Here is an 18,888-nt window from a genome sequence, read left to right on the forward strand (position 1 = left end):
GATCTTGGAATGTGACCCACAATCGCGCTGGCTGCAGCATACTGAACTTCACCCCCTTCCAATGTAGCACCGCCTTGGCCCGGTTAAAGCCAGCTCTCTTCTTGGCCACCTCTGCACTCCAGTCCTGGTAGATTCAGATCACCGTGTTCTCCCACCTGCTGCTCCGTTCTTTCTTGGCCCATCTCAAGACACACTCTCTGTCCATAAAGCGGTGAAACCTCACCACAACAGCCCTTGGCGGCTCGTTGGCCTTGGGTCTCTTCGCCAGGACCTGGTGAGCCCCATCTAGCTCCAGGGGGCTCGGGAAGGCTCCCGCACCCATCAGCTATTTGAGCATCGTGCTCACATATTCCCCGGTATTGGGCCCCTCAGCTCCTTCAGGGAGACCCAGAATCCGATTCTTCCTCCTCGACCTATTCTCCAGGTCCTCAAATCTTTCCGACCACCTCTTGTGCAGCGCCTCGTGTGCCTCCACTTTCACCGCCAGGCCCAAGATCTCATCCTTGTTCTCCGAGGCTTTTTGCCGCACCTCCCTGATCACCGCCCCCTGGGCCCTCTGGGTCTCCACTAGTTTCTCAATCGCCGCCTTCATTGGCGCCAGCATTTCGTTTTTCAGCTCCTCAAAGCAGCGTCTAAGAAACTCCTGCTGCTCCTGCGACCACAGCGCCCATGCTGCTTGGTCTCCACCCGCCGCCATCTTGCTTTTTCTCCCTCTCCCTTTTCGCTGCTCCAAGATCACTTTTTTCACCGCTCCACTCCTGGTCCAATCCATAAAATGTCGGGGGGACCTTGCTGTCACCTTCCCACACTGGAAGTCATCGAACAATTGCCGTTGGGGCCCCTCTAGAGAGCTCAAAAGTCCATTCCCGGCGGGAGCTGCCGAACGTGCGACCTACCTAGGCATAGCTGCAACCGGAAGTCTCATTTGCTCTGTTTCTGTAACCTTTGTTCTAGAGTCACCAGGTAACTTTATGATACCACTACGAGGTTCAAGTTCAAGTGCTGATCAATGACTCTATACACCAGTTAGTAAGTTTCAAATCAAAATACATTTATTATACACAGTCAATCACTACTCATGTATAAAACTCTACTTACTAGACTATCTCTAACACTAAGAGGCCTATACTTAGCTTTGGAACTGGCCCACCAGGTCAGGGGAACAAATGGCCTTTTGTTCGATTCTGAGTCTTCAGGCTTCAAAGCTGGTATAGACTGGTAGCTAGGAGCATCTATCTCGTAGCGTGCGTTGACTGGAGACTTACTTGGTTGGTGCAGCGGCTAGGCAGGTCACGGTCAAGGGTTGTTTCGAGCTGCTGAGAGACCCTGCCAAGAAGGATGAATTGAACTTGGGGACTCTATTTTATAGTCCCCAGGGGCTTCGCGCCCTTTTGGGCGGACCCCATACCTGGTTCCAAGTGATTGGACTAAGTTCCGATCACTTGGATCGATTTCTCCAATACTGGAGCTGTTCCCTGATCACTGGGCAGTTCCTAAGTGTCCGTTGGCCTTCCTTTGTCTTGGCACCTGCTGGCGCGGAGGAATTTGGCTTGGCCTTGTTTACCTTAACTGTTTCCAATTGTTCCCGGGGATCGCTCATCAGTATGTAGATGGTTGTTAGTTTCAGTGCTGTCTGGGTTCCTGCAAGTTCTGACATACAGGAAACTTTGCACCTGCTTGTTTTTCCTGGTTTGACTGAATTTCCCTGCATTCTTTGCGGATCTCCATTTTAAAGTCGGGAAGTGGTCAACCCAGGTGGCTACACTTCCTCCTTGTGATCCCTAACGCGAAGCGTGAAGGATCACATAACTGCTTCGTCTTCACTCCCTGACCCAGCGAGCACTCTTCCATGGCCTCTACACTGACCATAACTATGCAAGAAAATTTTAACTGACAATTCTAAGTGGCGCTATGTCACAACAGGGACATGCAGTACAACATATTTTTTAAAGCGGTACCTCTATCTTCCATGAACTACACTCACTTAAACATCCAATCATTCTAACTTCCTAACAATACAAAAATAATAGCAGCATTCACATTTTCCTCTGGCTTGGCGGTCAAGCACAGAGTTGTACAATCTTTCAGTTGCAAATGAGACATGTTTCTTTATTCACAAATGACGCAAAACGAATGTCCTTTATTGTAGATCAAGGGGTTCGGGGGCCTGGTGAAAACCGAAAATGGGGGATCTTATCCTGTATACCGGGGTGTGAGAGCGGTAGGCTCTCCTTCGCCATTTTCTCATGCGGATAGTCTGCAGGATGCTACTGAATATTACCAATGCTAAAAGGGATTCAATTACATATGAAAGGGAGTACCACGTTATAAACCTATCACACCATGATGGTGTGTTGTTACTTGTCACTGGGCTCTGGGTGCTATGGGGAAGTGAATTATTGACGGCTGGGGGGGGTTGGGGTCAGGGGGTTCGCATTCACGCGTAACCGAATACAAATTATAATGATAACGAAAAACACGTATGATGTCTTCATTGTTCTCTTCTTTCTTCTCTTCTCTTCCTTTTCACCGCTTCTCTCTTCCTGGAGCTTCTGGTATTCTGTGGATCAAGCATAGTTTCTGTTACTATCTTGTTTAATATCTTGTACGTTAGCATATTTTGGGCAGCATGGCAGCATTGTGAATAGCACAATTGCTTCACAGCTCCAGGGTCCCAGGTTCGATTCCGGCTTGTGTCACTGTCTGTGCGGAGTCTGCACGTCCTCCCCGTGTGTGCGTGGGTTTCCTCCGGGCGCTCCGGTTTCCTCCCACAGTCCAAAGATGTGCAGGTTAGGTGGATTGGCCATGATAAATTGCCCTTAGTGTCCAGAATTGCCCTTACTGTTGGGTGGGGTTGCTGGGTTATGGGGATAGGGTGGAGGTGTTGACCATGGGTAGGATGCTCTTTCCACGGGCCGGTGCAGACTCGATGGGCCGAATGGCCTCCTTCTGCACTGTAGATTCTATATCTGTCTTTTAGTGCCAATTTCCCTTTATAATTGGTCATCATGTGTGACTCACTCATTTTTTTTTTAAACCGAATATTTGGACCAGATATCTAAGAAAATACTGCCATACTGCGAGCCGTCTCGCAGCCTGTGTGACTTACCATCCCAGTGTTTGAGGATGTAAATAGCATAGGGAAGCAACCTTAGGGTTGCCAAAACCAAACAAAAGAACTTTGAACGTGACGAGCCAAAATGGGGTGCGTATGGGCCGCGGCGGGTAAGATGTGGATGGAATCCCCGGGTAGGACGGTGATCAATGCTGTGTGTGCTCTACCCGAGCGTAGCTGACCAGAGGGGGGTCCTCAGGCAGGGCGTGTACCAATGCCGTTTCTCCACAGCCTGAGTAACCGGCAAGAACGGGTAAGAGTGTGGTCGCCGTGGGGGGCTGCCTCTCGGATTAGGAGAGCAACTATGAGTCGGGTTCTGTCAACAGACTAGTTCCTCTGGTGAGAATAGCTGGGTTCTTTGTCCATTGCTGAGGAATAGTAAGTCCCATGTAGGTTCTGACTGCAACCCAACAGCAATGAAAGCGTCATTAATTCTCTATGTTGGCCTTTCCAGTCCTGAAGCCCTATCAGCTAACTTTCATTAGCTCCTTCCAAAACTTCCTTGCTCCTTCAAATTCCATTTTTTCATTTGACCTTTAAATAGTCAAGTTGAGATCATGTCATGTGGGTGCGTATCGTGCCCATTGTCAATGCATAGACATACCGGGACTACCAGTGACGGCCATGGAGTGAAAGGTCGCTTATTTGGTAGCTGCTGCTCGTGGTGGACTTTTGGGACCTGTTTCCCCGATGAATGGGGCATTTGAGTGGTAAAATTGGAGGCTGGTGAAGAAGAGAAGAAGAATTCCCCACCAGTTTATGGAGTCGTGGACCAGAAGTGGTCAGCAAAGAAGAGATTGTTGGGCGAAGAAGAGAGTGGGTCAGCGGCACAGGAAAGTATGGCGGATGCTTGGGGACTGGGATTGCCGACCCAGTGGTCAACGGAGCAGCTGGTGAACTTCCTCCAGGAGAGCTTTGCAAGCAAAGGCAAGAGTACCTGGACCCGATTAAGACGGGGATTAACCGGGTGGAGCAAAGATTGGAAGCCCAGGGACAGGCGATCAAGAAGGTGGCATAGGAGGTGGCTGAGCACGAGGACCAGCTAACCACAATGGAGGCGAAAATGGGGCTGATGAGGGACCATCAGAAAAGGCTGCAAGAGAAGGTGGAGGATTTGGAGAACAGGTCGCCCAGGCAGAACCTGAGGATCGTTGGTCTCCCGGAGGGTATTGAAGGATCGGACGCAGTGGCATATGTGGTGCATATGCTCGAGAAGCTGATAGGAGAAGGCGCATTTACTAGGCCCTTGGAGGTGGACAGGGCGCATAGTGCGCTTGCGAGGAAGCCACGGATGAATGAGCCACCGAGGGCGATGGTGCTGCGATTGCACCGGTTCCTGGACAAGGAGCAGATCTTGAGGTGGGCAAGGCAGGCGAGGAGCTGCGAATAGGAAACAAACGAGCTGCGCATTTACCAGCACTTGGGTGCAGAACTGGCTAAGAGAAGGGCGAGCTTCAACAAAGTAAAATCATCCCTCTTTAGGAAGGGGCTGAAGTTCGGCATGCTGACCCAGCTCGTTTGTGGGTCACCTATGAAGGTCAAGAACTCTATTTTGCATTGGAGGAGGAGACGGTGAACTTTGTGAAAGACAGGGGACTGGCAGGTGATGGAGGACATTGCACTTGGGGATGGGTAATTCTGTACTTGTGCTGCTAAATTTCTTTTCTTTTTGGGTTTTGTATGTGTTGGTTTTGTACCAAGATTTGGGCCGTTGCTCAGTGTTGTATGTGGGATAACTTTATTCTAATTGGGGGATGGTGGGTGGAATTTTCTTCTTTGTGTTTGTTGGGGATTGTAAATTGCATATGTGTATTTGAGCGAGGGGGAGGGAGATCAATGTGGGGTAGATTGCCTGGCGCCATGGGTGGGGGCTACCTGGGCGGGCTAGCTCATGGAAGTGCGGTGGGGGGCGAGCAGGTGACTTATTTGTTATGGGGGGTTGGGAGTGCTGTTTTGTTTAGGGGGGAGGGGATTGGAGGGGGGAACTGTTCTGCCGACAGGGGAGAGACTGGTGCTTGGAAACAAATGGGAGGTCGGTGACGATGGACACCCAAGGGCGGGTCTGAGGAGGCGCGGGACCCAGGCCGGAGGCTGGCCTAAGAAGGGTGATGGTTGATCGGCAGGGGGGGGGGTGGCGACCAGGCTGATTGCATGGATTGTGAGAGGGCTGAATGGGCCGGTCATGAGGGCTCGTGTGTTCGCACACCTGAAGAGGCTGAAGGCGGACGTGGCAATATTACAAGAGATACAGCTGAGGGTGGTGGATCAGACTAGGCTGAGGAAGGGTTGGGTTGGGCAGGAATTTCATTCGGGGCTAGATTCTAAAATTAGGTGGATTGCTATCGTGATTAATATGTGGGTTTCATTTGAGGTAGGGAGCATAGTGGCGGATTCGGGGGGGTAGGTATGTTATGGTAAGTGGGAAGTTGGAGGGGATGCCAGTGATCTTAGTAAATATTTACGCAGCAAACTGGGATGACACAGAGTTTATGAGGCGGGTGTTGGGGAAGATCCCGGAACTGGACTCACATAGGTTGATCATGGGAGGGGACTTTAATACGGTCATTGAACTGAGGTTACATCGGTCACGTTCGGGGACAGGGAGGGTGCCAGCCACGGCGAAAGAGCTAAACAGGTTTATAGAACAGATGGGGGATTGTAGATCCGTGGAGGTTTGGTTGGCCAAGAACGAAGGAGTTTTCTTTTTTCTCCCAGGTTCACAAAGTGTACTCCCGGATTGATTTTTTTGTTTTGAACAAGGCTTTGCTGGCATGGGTGGTGGAGGCCGAGTATTCGGCGATTGTTGTGTCAGACCATGCCCCACACTGGGTGGACTTACCAGTGAGCAAGGAAGGGGGTCAGCACCCGCAATGGAGACTGGATGTAGGACTGTTAGCAGATGAGGGGATGTGCAGGCGGATGGGGGAGGCCATCCAGAATTATTTGGAGATAAATGATACGGGGGACGTTTTGGCAGCAACGGTGTGGGAAGCACTGAAGCCGGTGGTTGGGGGAGCTAATTTCGATATGGGCTCATAGGGAGAAGGTGGAACGGGCAGAGATGGATAGGTTGGTTAGGGAGATTATCCAGGTGGATTGAAGGTATTCTGAAGCCCCGGAGGCAGGGTTATTGAAGGTGCGGCAGAAGCTGCAGATGGAGTTTAGGCTGTTATCTACAGGGAAGGCGGTGGGGCAGTTGAGGAAGGCGAGAGGGGCGATATATGAGTATGGTGAGAAGGCCAGTAGGATGCTAGCACACCAGCTAAGGAAAAGGGAGGTGGCCAGGGAGATAGGAAGAGTGAAGGACAGAGGAGAGAACAATCTTGGACCCAGTGGGGGTGAATGGGATATTTAAGGGGTTTTACAGTCGGTTGTATGAGTCAGAGCCCCCAGCTGGGGTGGAAGGGATGAGGCAGTTCTTGGAAAGGTTGAAGTTTCCGAAGGTGGAGGAAGGGTTGATGGAGGGGTTGGGAGCCCCGATCGGGATTGAGGAAATACTAGAGGGACTGGAGGCAATGCAGTCGGGCAAGGCCGGGACCTGACGGCTACCCAGTGGAATTTTACAAGAAGTTCTCTGGGATGCTGGGCCCGCTGCTAGTGAGGGTATTTAATGAGGCAAGGGAGCGGGGTGTTCTTCCCCCAACAATATCACAGGCCTCGATTTCACTGATCCTGAAGCGGGAGAAGGACCCAGAGCAATGTGGGTTATACAGACCAATCTCCCTATTAAATGTTGTTGCCAAATTGCTGGCCAAAATCTTGGCCTCGAGGATAGAGGACTGTGTTCCGGGGGGTGACCAGGGAAGACCAGACGGGATTTGTTAAGGGTAGACAGTTAACACCAATGTTTAGAAGGCTCCTGAATGTGATCATGATGCTCTCCGAGGGGAGGGAGGCGGAGGTAGTGGTCGCTATGGACGCAGAGACGGCCTTCGACAGGGTGGAATGAAAATATCTGTGGGAGGTTCTGGGATGGGTCGGGTTTGGGCAGGGCTTCATTGACTGGGTTCGGTTGCTGTATCAGGCACTGGTGGCGAGCGAGCGGACAAACCGGGTGAGCTCAGACTATTTTAGATTGCACCGAGGGACGATGCAAGGGTGTCCCCTCTCCCCACTGTTGTTTGCTTTGGCTATAGAACCATTGGCAATGGCGCTGAGGGCATCAAAGGACTGGAATGGGGTAGTCCGGGGGGTGGGAGGTGGGGTGAAACACAGGGTCTAGCTATATGCAGATGACCTACTACATATTTCCGCCCCATTAGGCGGAATAGGGGAGATCATGCGGATCTTAGGGGAATTTGGCCGAATATGGGTAAAAGTGAGGTTTTTGTGATCCAAGCGAGGGGGCAGGAGAGGAGACTGGAGGAGTTGCCATTTAAGATGGTGGGAGGTAGTTTTCGTTACCTGGGTATTCAGGTGGCACAGAGATGGGAGCAGCTACACAAATTAAATCTGGGCCGATTAGTGAAACAAATGAAAGGGGACTACCGAAGGTGGGACATGCTCCCATTGTGACTGGCAGCGAGGGTACAGACTGTAAAGATGACGGTTCTCCCAAGATTTTTGAGTTTTTTTAGTGTCTCCCTATTTTTATTCCAAAGACCTTTTTTAAGCGGGTGATCAGGGTGATATCTGGGTTTGTGTGGGCAGGTAAAACCCCGCGAGTAAAAGTGTTGCTGGAGCGGAGCGGAGGGGAGGGAGGGCTGGCACTGCCGAACTTTAGGAACTACTACTGGGCGGCAAATATAGCCATGATTAGTGGGTAATTGGGGAGGGGTCGGTGTGGAGGTGGCATCATGTCAGGGCACAAATTTGGGGCATTGGTAACGGCACCTCTGCCGTTCTCGCCGGCCCGGTACTCCACAAGCCCAGTGGTAGTGGCGGCCCTGAGAGTCTGGGGGCAATGGCGGAAGCATATGAGAGTAGAGGGAGCGTCGGTGTGGGCTCCAATCTGTGGTAATCACCGGTTTGTACTGGGGAAGATGGATGGGGAGTTTCGTAGGTGGCAGATGTGGTGATGTGCATCAATGTAAATGCGTGTAGGCTAGCTAGACACTAGAGGGAGCACCGGAGACATCACACACACATACTCAACCAGTAGATTAGTTAGATAGGACACGACCAATGGACATTCATGATACACATGGAGGTGACACGACCACAGGGGGGCATTACACCAACCCACATATAAAGGACACCACACACATGATCTGCCTCTTTCCAGTGGAGACAGTCAGTGAGTAGAGACACAGGGTTGATTCAATATTACACCCACCACGTGGATTGCAGCAACTGGTTAGTCAGTCTGGGTAGCTATAGTAGGATTAGCAGTAGTGTCGAACCCGAGTAATAGAAGTGTAAATAGTTTAATAAAAGTGTTGAAGTTATCTCCACGTCTGAACCTTCCTTTGTCAAGTGCATCACAAGGAAGCCGCTTATGTTACACTGAGAACATAACAAATCATGATACCGGGACTGAACTGTTTCAATCCATATAGCCATACCTCAGCATACAATGACAACCAGCAACGATACCCAGGCAAGATGTTCAAGATCCGGGTTCTGCAGCAGCTCCAGTTCCACGGCGATCTCTGCGCAAACTGGCGGGTATTCGGGCAAATGTTTGAAATCTTCCTGGTAGCAGCCGAACTAGAAGACGTGGCCGATCCTGAAAAAACAGAGCTTCTCCTCACCATCGCCGGTGCCAGAGCAGAAGAAATCTTTTAAAAATTCAAGTTCTCCAAGGGGAAAAACAGGAGCGACTTCCAGGCAGTCCTGGACAAATTCGGCAAATACTGTGAGGAAAACACACTCCAACCACTCCAAGAAAATGTAAGAAAAGTGCCAGTACTCACCTCGAGGCCGAGATCCCGGAGCAGAGAACAATTTTGATCGGCGGCCATCTTTCTAAAGAGACTGCACTTGCGCAGTTGCGCAAGAAGCGCAGAGAAAGGGAAGGTCTGTTTGCGCATGCGCAAGATGCCGTGAATGCGCAATCATGAAAACGGCCACCGGTACAGGAACAGCGATTTGCGCATGCGCAAATGCTTCATATTATGATGTCACACGTGTCATGACGTCAGAGGCCCAGGACCACGTCCATTTAAAGGGGAAACATTCCAAATCAAAGAAAAAATCTTTTAAAGCCGTAAAACAACCTTCCTTCACCTGGAATGACGGCACAATGCCTCAAATTGAACCAGGAAATGAAATTAACCTCCAAAGAACCCTGCAACAAGCAGTTACCTACGCCCAAACCAATGCTTCCGACCTTGAATACTTTGATACCGACCTTTACATTTTCTCTGGACCTTGTGAGCCCAATGCCAGCTCTGACGCAAACAGTGATGATATGGTCCTAGAAGACTACGACTCGGACAAACCTTTCACCTTGGGAGGCTACCCCAGTACCAAATCCGAACCGTAACTAGATGTGTTGCACATTGATGACCCCGACAACGAATTCTTCGGATTTGAGGATCTTCAGCCCAGCAGATATGACATCCCAACTCGTGAGTGCAGGATGATGCTGCAGCCTGACACCAAGAGACAGGGAGCGGTGCAAGCCCACAGAGAGCAGCCTGCTGCCACACAGAGCGTGGTCCACGCATCGCTCAGGGTTCCAGACTCTACGAAGGAAGACACGCAAGACTCCACACCGCAGTCCTTGCATGAACAAGAAGTGACTCCAGTGTCACAAGCCTCCACAGCGAGCTCGTGGACAGACTCCACGATAGAAGAAATGCAAGACTCCAGAGCGCAGTCCTTGCACACACAAGACGTGACTCCAGTGTCACAAGCCTCCACAGCGAGCTCATGGACAGCCTCCACGATAGAAGCAACGCAAGACTCCGACGCGCAGTCCTTGCAGGAACAAGACCATGAGGGTCTAGCAACCTCCTCTGACCAACTAGCGGCAGACAATGCAAGTCTGCCATGCTCAAGTAAACAGCAAGAAGACTATGACAGTCTACCACGCTCCAGTGCACAGCAGGACGACCATGACGGTCTATCATGCTACAGTGAAGAACAAAGCGACGATGACAGTCCAAGCCCAAATGAAGGACAACAGCAAGACAATGACAGTCCACCCACATTGTTGCACCACCAGATGAAGACTCTGACAATTTACCCAACCCAAGTGAACTACAAGCAGCTACTGAGGCTCTACCCACGGTATGTGAGACGAGTGACGACAACATCCCACTTCCCATGCAAGGTGTGCAAAGTGACAGACCTCAGCTAGTGTGTACAGAGGCACTCGACGATCACTGTGAGACCACTGGTGACTCCGGTGACACCACGATACTTCCACCCTCATTTGCTGCAGGGGCTGTTTAGCACAGGGCTAAATCGCTGGCTTTGAAAACAGACCAAGGCAGGCCAGCAGCACGGTTCAATTCCCGTAACAGCCTCCCTGAACAGGCGCCGGAATGTGGCGACTAGGGGCTTTTCACAGTAACTTCATTTGAAGCCTACTTGTGACAATAAGCAATTTTCATTTCATTTCATTTCATTTTGAACCTCTCCACAAGTCAATGCATTCCTGCATGTTCCGACTCCAGACGTGCAGCATCAAGAAATCTCAGCTGACTCCAGTGAACCTGCTAAGACTCCGGACTTCAACAAACCAACACTGACTCAGTTAAAACAGACCAGACTCCAGATGGGGAGCAACCAAACACCGACTCTGATTCACGTAAGCCGGACTTTACTCCAGACAGGGAGTGCCGCAACCTCAGTGATGGCACGCTCAGGGTGACAGCAGATACCACAACGACAGGAGACGGATCACTTAACAATTACACTGGGCCAGTAATAACAAATCAGCGGCTACAGTCCAAGAGGAATACACCAATATTCACCACTACTATATCCACACATTTTTTCCACACCAGCAGTGCAGCCAATGACAGCTCATGCTGGACAAACCCAGTATTCAGGCATGCAGCAGCCAGCAGTCTATGCAGCATATTCTCAAACAGGCCAGCACTACGGATTGCCCACTAATGGAGTCAAGAACGAAGGAGGACTACCGCAAGTAGCAATCTGCACTACAGACTGGATGCCTTAGTTACAGCCCAGGATTTGCTGCACCCTAGCCTGGCCAGACGGCATATTCCTATCAGATGCAAGATTCTAGTTTTACACCATCACCAGGTATTTATGCGAGCAACATTCTGTTTCCAATTCGACAAGCTTCAACGGTTCTCAGGAGGATCACCCTTCCAGCACAGCACGTGGCCAGAACCAGCATGTACAGTCTTATCTAACTTCAACATATGGCACATCAGTGACCTTGAATGATACTGTTGATGGTACCTCTTCAACATCAACACCTTATCAGCTACAAGATGCCAGCCGACAGCAACATCACAAACATCGAAAAAGAACGGGACTCCAAATCAGACAGCAAAGTGATTTGACCACTTCTTGGTTCCTGTGGCATAGGGACGTTGATGGCGTTCATAACCAAGAGAGACATTTGACCATGATGATTGATGGTTTTTGGACTCACACAAATGATCTGGACTTATTGTTTAATCACTGTTCCCATGACTTGTACCTTAACCTATCTACCTGTTTTTTTGTTCAATTTTCTTAAAGTGTACAGAAAATATGTAACATATAAAAAAGGGGGTATGTGGTGATGTACATAAATGTAAATGCATGTAGGCTAGCTAGACACTAGAGGGAGCACCGGAGACATCACACACACACTCAACCAATAGATCAGTTAGATAGGTCACGACCAATGGACATTCACGATACACATGGAGGTGACATGACCACAGGAGGGCATTACACCAACCCATATATAAAGGACACCACAGACATGATCTGCCTCTTTCCAGTGGAGACAGTCAGTGAGTAGAGACACAGCATTGATTCAATATTACACCCACCACGTGGATTGCAGCAACTGGTTAGTCAGTCTGGGTAGCTATAGTAGGATTAGCAGTAGTGTCGAGCCCGAGTAATAGAAGTGTAAATAGTTTAATAAAAGTGTTGAAGTTATCTCCACGTCCGAACCTTCCTTTGTCAAGTGCACCACAAGGAAGCCGCTTCTGTTACACCGAGAACATAACAAATCAGCAGAGAGCGGGTATTGAGAGGCTGGGGGATTTGTTTATTGATGGGAGCTTTCCCGGTCTGGAGGATCTGAAAGTGAAGCTTGAATTGCCGGGAGGGAATGGGTTTCGATATCTCCAGGTAAGGGATTTTGTGCAAAGGCAAATTTTTACCTTTCCGCTCCTTCCACCACAGGGGATACAGGACAAGGTAGTTTCTAGAATGGGAGTAGGGGAGGGGAAGGTCTCGGACATTTACAAAGAACGTATGGAGTGGGAGGAAACCCAAATAGGGGAGACAAAACGTAAATGGGAAGATGAGTTGGGAAAGGAGTTAGAGGTGGATCTGTGGGAGGATGCCCTGAGCAGAGTCAATACGTCCTCATCATGTGCCATGCTCAGCCTGATACAATTTAAGGTGGTTCACCGGGCACACATGGCGGTGGCCCGGATGAGCAGGTTTTTTTGGGTTGAGGACAGGTGTGGGCAATGTGCAGGAGGGCCCGCAAATCATGTCCACATGTATTGGGCATGCCCGAAGCTCAGGGGATTTTGGCAGGGATTTGCAGATGTCATGTCCAGGGTGTTAAAGGTGAGGGTGGCACCGAGTCCAGAAGTGGCGATTTTTGGAGTGTCGGAAGACCGAGGATCCAGGGGGCAAGAGGGGCTGATGTTTTGGTCTTTGCCTCCTTGGTAGCCCGGAGATGGATCTTACTAGCATGGAGGGACTCGAAGCCCCCGAAAACAGGGCTATGGGTTAGTGACATGGCTGGGTTTCTCAGACTTGAGAAAATCAAGTTCGCCCTGAGAGGTTCATCATTATGGTTCGTTCAGAGGTGGCAGCCGTTCATCGACTTCTTCAGAGAAAATTGAACCGTCAGCAGATTCAATAAAGCAGTGGGGGGGGATTTAGGGAACAAGGGGGAGTTAGACTATGTCAGGAGGGAGGAGGGAGTTAGACTATGTCAGTCTAGCTTAAGTGAGAACTGTGGGAGATGGAGGGGTGTGTTACGCGTTGAACTATGTTTATATCTATACTTGTGTCTTTTGTTATCATAAAACCATAAATGCCTTAATAAAATGTTTTTTTTTATATGCTTAGACATACCAAATCCCAGAAGGGAAAATGTAATTAGGCGATCATGTTGAAATCAGACAGTTACCTACTAAATTTTGCTCTGGTTCCCAGAATCATTCGATCTTCACAGTGTAGATTTGAACACATAAGTCAAACAACCCTTCCATCCGTTATTTGAGAACGTGCACTTTAGAAAAGATTTAAAATTATCTATAATCTGTAATTATTAATACATTCAACTTTTTCTTTTGATCTGGTTCCTGTCTCTCTCCACATTCTGAGGTCACTTTATTTGAATTCCTTCTTATTTGTGTTTGTGCAAACATTACATTCCCAGTGACACTGAACGATGTCGAGTTTGCCCAACACCATGGAAGATTTACGGCTGAATACTCACTTGATGATAGCTAAAAAACAAATTTCCTGTTTTCAGGGTCAAAATAAGTCAACTTATTTTTTATGACTTTATTGAAGTTTTTTATCACTTTGATTTGTTACATTGACCTTTTTTCTGTACACAATTTCTCTCTTTTTAAAATAAAAATTAACTCCATCTGACTGATGCACATTTCCGCCGGAACAGGGATACTGAATCCATTTATTGCTGCCATGGAACAAATGGTGTTTTATTTTCTGTGACTGAATACAGAGCCTGAATACAGACTGAATACAGAGCCTACAGAGACGGACGGGCTGGCTTAGATCACTGGGCTAAATCGCTGGCTTTTAAAGCAGACCAAGGCAGGCCAGCAGCACGGTTCAATTCCTGTACCAACCTCCCCGAACAGGCGCTGGAATGTGGTGACTAGGGGCTTTTCACAGTAACTTCGTTGAAGCCTACTCGTGACAATAAGCGATTTTCATTTCATTTTATCACCCGTAACCTCCCTAATGGAAGTCTGGCTATGTGCACGTTTTCAGCTGTATTGAGGAATCCTGAGCTTTGTAGAGCGATAGTGATTCCCCGATCCACAAATATGGAGACAGAAATGGGCCATTTAGCACCCTTGAACCTATTCTGCGGCCATTCATTGAGATTATGCCTGGAATTCTCCAGCTGTTGCGGTTCACTTTTTCCACCAGCGGTATGACGGTGGCGTGGGGTGGCTTCAATGGGAAATTCCATTGGCAAGCTGTGGGAGGCAGTGGTGTAATGGTATTGTTGCTGGACGAGTAATCCAGAGACCCAGGGTAATGTTTGAACCCTACCATTGCCGGTGGTGAATTTTGAATTCAATAAAAAATCCGAGATGGATGACTACGAAACCGTTGCCAATTGTCATAAAAATCCAACTGGTTCACTAATGTCCTTCAGGGAAGAAAATCTGCCCTCCTTACCCGGTCTGGCCTACATGTGACTCCAGACCCACACATTGATGCGGTTGGCTCTTAACTGCCCCGCTCTAAAATATTCAAGAGCAATTAGGGATGGGCAACAAATGCTGGCCCAGCCAGCGACGCCCACATCCCAAGAACAAATTTTTTAAAAGAATCCCTCCGGGCAGCACAGTGGCACAATGGTGAGCACTGCTGCCTCATGGCGCCGAGGTCCCATGTTCGATGCCAGCTCTGCGTCACTGTCCGTGTGGAGTTTGCACATTCTCCCCGTTTGCGTGGGTTTCACTCCCACAACCCAAAGGTGTGCAGGGTAGGTGGATTGGCCACGCTAAATTGCCCCTTAATTAGGAAAAATGAATTGGGTACTCTAATTTTTTTTTTTAATTTAAAAACAATTTTGAATAAAAAAAAGAATCTCATGGCCAGCGAACGGCACTCTGCCGAGAAACACACGCTGGGGAACCAGAGAATCTTGCCCAATATCTGTTCGTTGACTAAACTCCACAAAGCAGTTTTGCCCGATGCTCCTTAATAACTTTGGTGAATTAAAAAATTATTAATCTCAAATTTAGAATGAACTATCTTTCGTATTTGATATATCCTGTGGATCTCCTTAGAATATATCTTTGTTTGGCAGTTCTCTCTGATGTGAAGGGGAAATTCATACCTTTTCTTCTGTGGCATCTTCTAATTTGGAAGGGCTCCTTACAGTTTACTTTTACCAAGTGGTCAGACAGCCTAAAGCAGTCAGAGATTGAAAGTCGGTTGAAGGCTCTGCCATATAAAGGCTGGCGGGCAAAAGGCCAATTTCGTTTTGAGTTTCAGCACAGGAGGGGCACTCAGATATTCCAAAGTAGAATAATTAAACATATATCCACCCATAATTAACCTTGTTACTGATTTATTTACTGTGCAATAAATCTGTTAAATAGTCTCAACATTTTTGGGTGTGCAGTTACATTTACCTACAGAAATTAGGGAAAGCACTCAAGGGGGAAAAAAAGCAAGTAAAATGGAATACAGTGACAAGGGTTATCTATTTAATCCTGAGGTTTCCTGTATTCACCTACATATTGGGCAGGTTAAGGCCCACTCCCCAGGTAAGGAACTTATTTATATAATAGTGGACGTCTTTCTGTGACCAAGAATTAACACAATCCCAATACTTTTAACTTGCTGTTCATTGTGCTAGGAGTCTCTGTAAACACACTTTTCTAAATGGTTGCTGGCCAATATTTATCCAACTTCAGAACGGATTACCCGGGCATTATCACAATGCTCTTGGTGCCTCTCCTTCCACTTTAACAATGACTGCACTTCACTTCATAAGCTTAAAGCATGTCGGGACATCTTGGGATAATGAGAGATACTGTATAAATATAACTGCTTCCTGTAATTACAAGCTGGTGTGCACATATTCATATTGATGGTTGTCAAAGCAACTCTAGTAGCACAGATTTTGAAACTCTTGAAGTTGCCACAATTACCATGAGACCATAAGACGTGGAAGCAGAAGTAGACCATTCGGCTCATTGAGTCTGCTCTGCCATTTAACGAGATCATGACTCATCTGATGTGATAATCCTTAGCTCCACTTTCCCGCATTATCCCCATAACCTTTGATCCTCTTACTGATCAAAAATCTGTCTATCTCAGCCTTGAATGTACTTTTTTTAAAAATATATATATTTTATTAAAGTTTTTCGATCAAACAAAAATTTAACATTTTACAACTTTGTAATATATACATTGATCGTTTTTTAAATAAATAATATGCTAACTAACGGCAACTGCCAACAACAAAATAAAAAACAACAGAAATAATAACTAAAATAGTAACTTTGTGAAATCAAATATAAATAACTAATATATAAACACACACATAAAACCCCTGAAGACCCGAATGAGCCCTCCCCCCTCCCCCCTCCCTCCCCCCTGGGCTGCTGCTGCTGCCTTTCCTATTTTCCCTTATCGCTCTGCAAGATAGTCGAGGAACGGTTGCCACCGCCCGGTGAACCTGAGCCGAACCTCTTAATGCATATTTTATCCGCTCCAGTTTTATAAACCCTGCCATGTCGTTGATCCAGTCCTTCACACCCGGGGGCTTAGCTTCTTTCCACATAAGTAGAATCCTTCGCCGGGCTACTAGGGACGCAAAGGCCAACACGTCGGCCTCTCTCGCCTCCTGCACTCCCGGCTCATCTGCAACCCCAAATATAGCCAACCCCCAGCTTGGTTTGACCGGACCCCCACCACCTTCGAGATCACTTTTGTCAGACCCACCCAGAACCCATGCAATACTGGACATGACCAAAACATGTGGGTGTGGTTCGCCGGGCTTCTCGCGAATCTTCCACTCCAAAAAACCTACTCAGCCTTGCTCCCGTCATATGCGCCCTGTGTAGAACCTTGAATTGTATCAGGCTAAGCCTGGCACACGAGGACGAAGAGTTTACCCTACTTAGGGCATCTGCCCACAGCCCCTCCTCAATCTCTTCCCCCAGCTCCTCCTCCCATTTTCCCTTCAGCTCCTCTACCATCGTCTCCCCCTCGTCTCTCATTTCCCTATATATAATCTGACACCCTGCCAGCACCCACCCATGCCCCCGAAATCACTTTGTCCTGGATCTCTTGCGCCGGGAGCTGCGGAAACTCCCTCACCTGTTGCCTCACAAATGCCCTCACTTGCATACAGCGAAATGCATTCCCAGGTGGCAACCCATATTTTTCTGTCAGTGCTCCCAGACTCGCGAACGTCCCGCAAAGAACAAGTCCTGCAATTTCGCAATTCCTGCTCGCTGCCAAGATTTAAATCCCCATCTATCCTTCCCGGGACGAACCTATGGTTGTTCCTTATCGGGGGACCACACTGAGGCACCCGTCACTCCCTTATGTCATCTCCACTGCCTCCAAATTTTCAGAGTTGCCACCACCACTGGGTTTGTGGTGTATTTTTTCGGGGAGAACGGTAACGGCGCCGTCGCCAGTGCTTTTAAGCTAGTTCCCATACAGGACGCCATCTCCAGTCTTTTCCATGCCGCTCCTTCCCCTTCCCTCATCCACTTACATATCATTGACACGTTGGCGGCCCAATAATAGTCACTTAGGCTCGGCAGTGCCAGTCCTCCTCTGTCCCTACTGCGCTGCAGGAACCCCCTCTTTACTCTTGGGGTCTTTCCAGCCCACACAAAGCTCATAATACTCTTGTCCACCTTCTTAAAAAAGGCCTTTGTAATCAGTACAGGGAGGCACTGGAACACAAAAAGAAACCTCGGAAGGACCACCATTCTAATCGCCTGCACCCTGCCCGCCAGTGACAGGGGCACCATGTCCCACCTCCTAAAGTCCACTTCCATCTGCTCTACCAGTCGTGCCAAGTTAAGCTTATGCAAGGTTCCCCAGTTCCTGGCCACCTGGATCCCTAAATACCGGAAATCTCTTCTTACCCTCCTCAACGGTAAATCGTCTATTCCCCTGCCCTGTTCCCCGGGGTGCATCACAAACAATTCACTCTTCCCCATTTTCAATTTATATCCTGAAAATTCTCCAAACTCCCTGAGTGTCTGCATTATCTCAGGCATCCCCTCCACTGGGTCCGCGACATACAACAACAAATCATCCGCATATAATGACACCCGATGCTCTTCTCCTCCTCTAAGTACCCCCCTCCACTTCCTAGAGCCCCTCAGCGCTATGGCCAATGGCTCAATTGCCAACGCAAACAGTAACGGGGACAGAGGGCATCCCTGTCTTGTACCCCTATATAGTCGGAAGTGGTCAGATCGTTGCCTATTTGTAATCACACTTGCCACCGGGGCCCTGTACAGGAGCTGAACCCATCTAATGAACCCCTCTCCAAATCCAAATCTCCTCAGTACTTCCCACAGGTAGTCCCACTCCACTCTATCGAATGCTTTCTCTGCATCCATCGCCACCACTATCTCCGCCTCCCCCTCCGGTGGGGGCATCATCATCACCCCTAGCAGTCTCCGTACGTTAGCATTCAATTGCCTCCCTTTAACAAACCCCGTTTGATCATCATGCACCACCCCAGGGACACAATCCTCTATCCTCGTCGTCATCACCTTGGCCAAAAGCTTGGCATCTACGTTCAAGAGGGAAATAGGCCTGTATGACCCGCACTGCAGCGGGCCTTTGTCTCTTTTCAGGATCAGCGATATCGTCGCCTCCGACATCGTCGGGGGTAGTGTCCCCCTTTCCCTAGCCTCATTAAAGGTTCTCGTCAGAAGTGGGGCCAGCAGGTCCACGTATTTCCTATAGAACTC

General features: G+C 48.7%; 1 protein-coding gene across 1 annotated transcript in view; it reads right to left on the reverse strand.

The window, feature by feature from the left end:
* Nucleotides 1–1,039: 1,039 nt before the first annotated feature.
* The window catches only part of cdpf1 (cysteine rich DPF motif domain containing 1), a 74,822-nt gene continuing 56,973 nt past the window's right edge, over nt 1,040–18,888 (reverse strand). Inside the window, exon 5 of the transcript XR_011936471.1 lies at nt 1,040–2,560. The gene's annotated coding sequence lies outside the window, so the exon portion shown is untranslated. The remainder of the gene's footprint in view (nt 2,561–18,888) is intronic.

Source organism: Scyliorhinus torazame, chromosome 19 (assembly GCF_047496885.1).
Source record: "Scyliorhinus torazame isolate Kashiwa2021f chromosome 19, sScyTor2.1, whole genome shotgun sequence".
NCBI classification, from domain to species: Eukaryota; Metazoa; Chordata; class Chondrichthyes; order Carcharhiniformes; family Scyliorhinidae; genus Scyliorhinus; species Scyliorhinus torazame.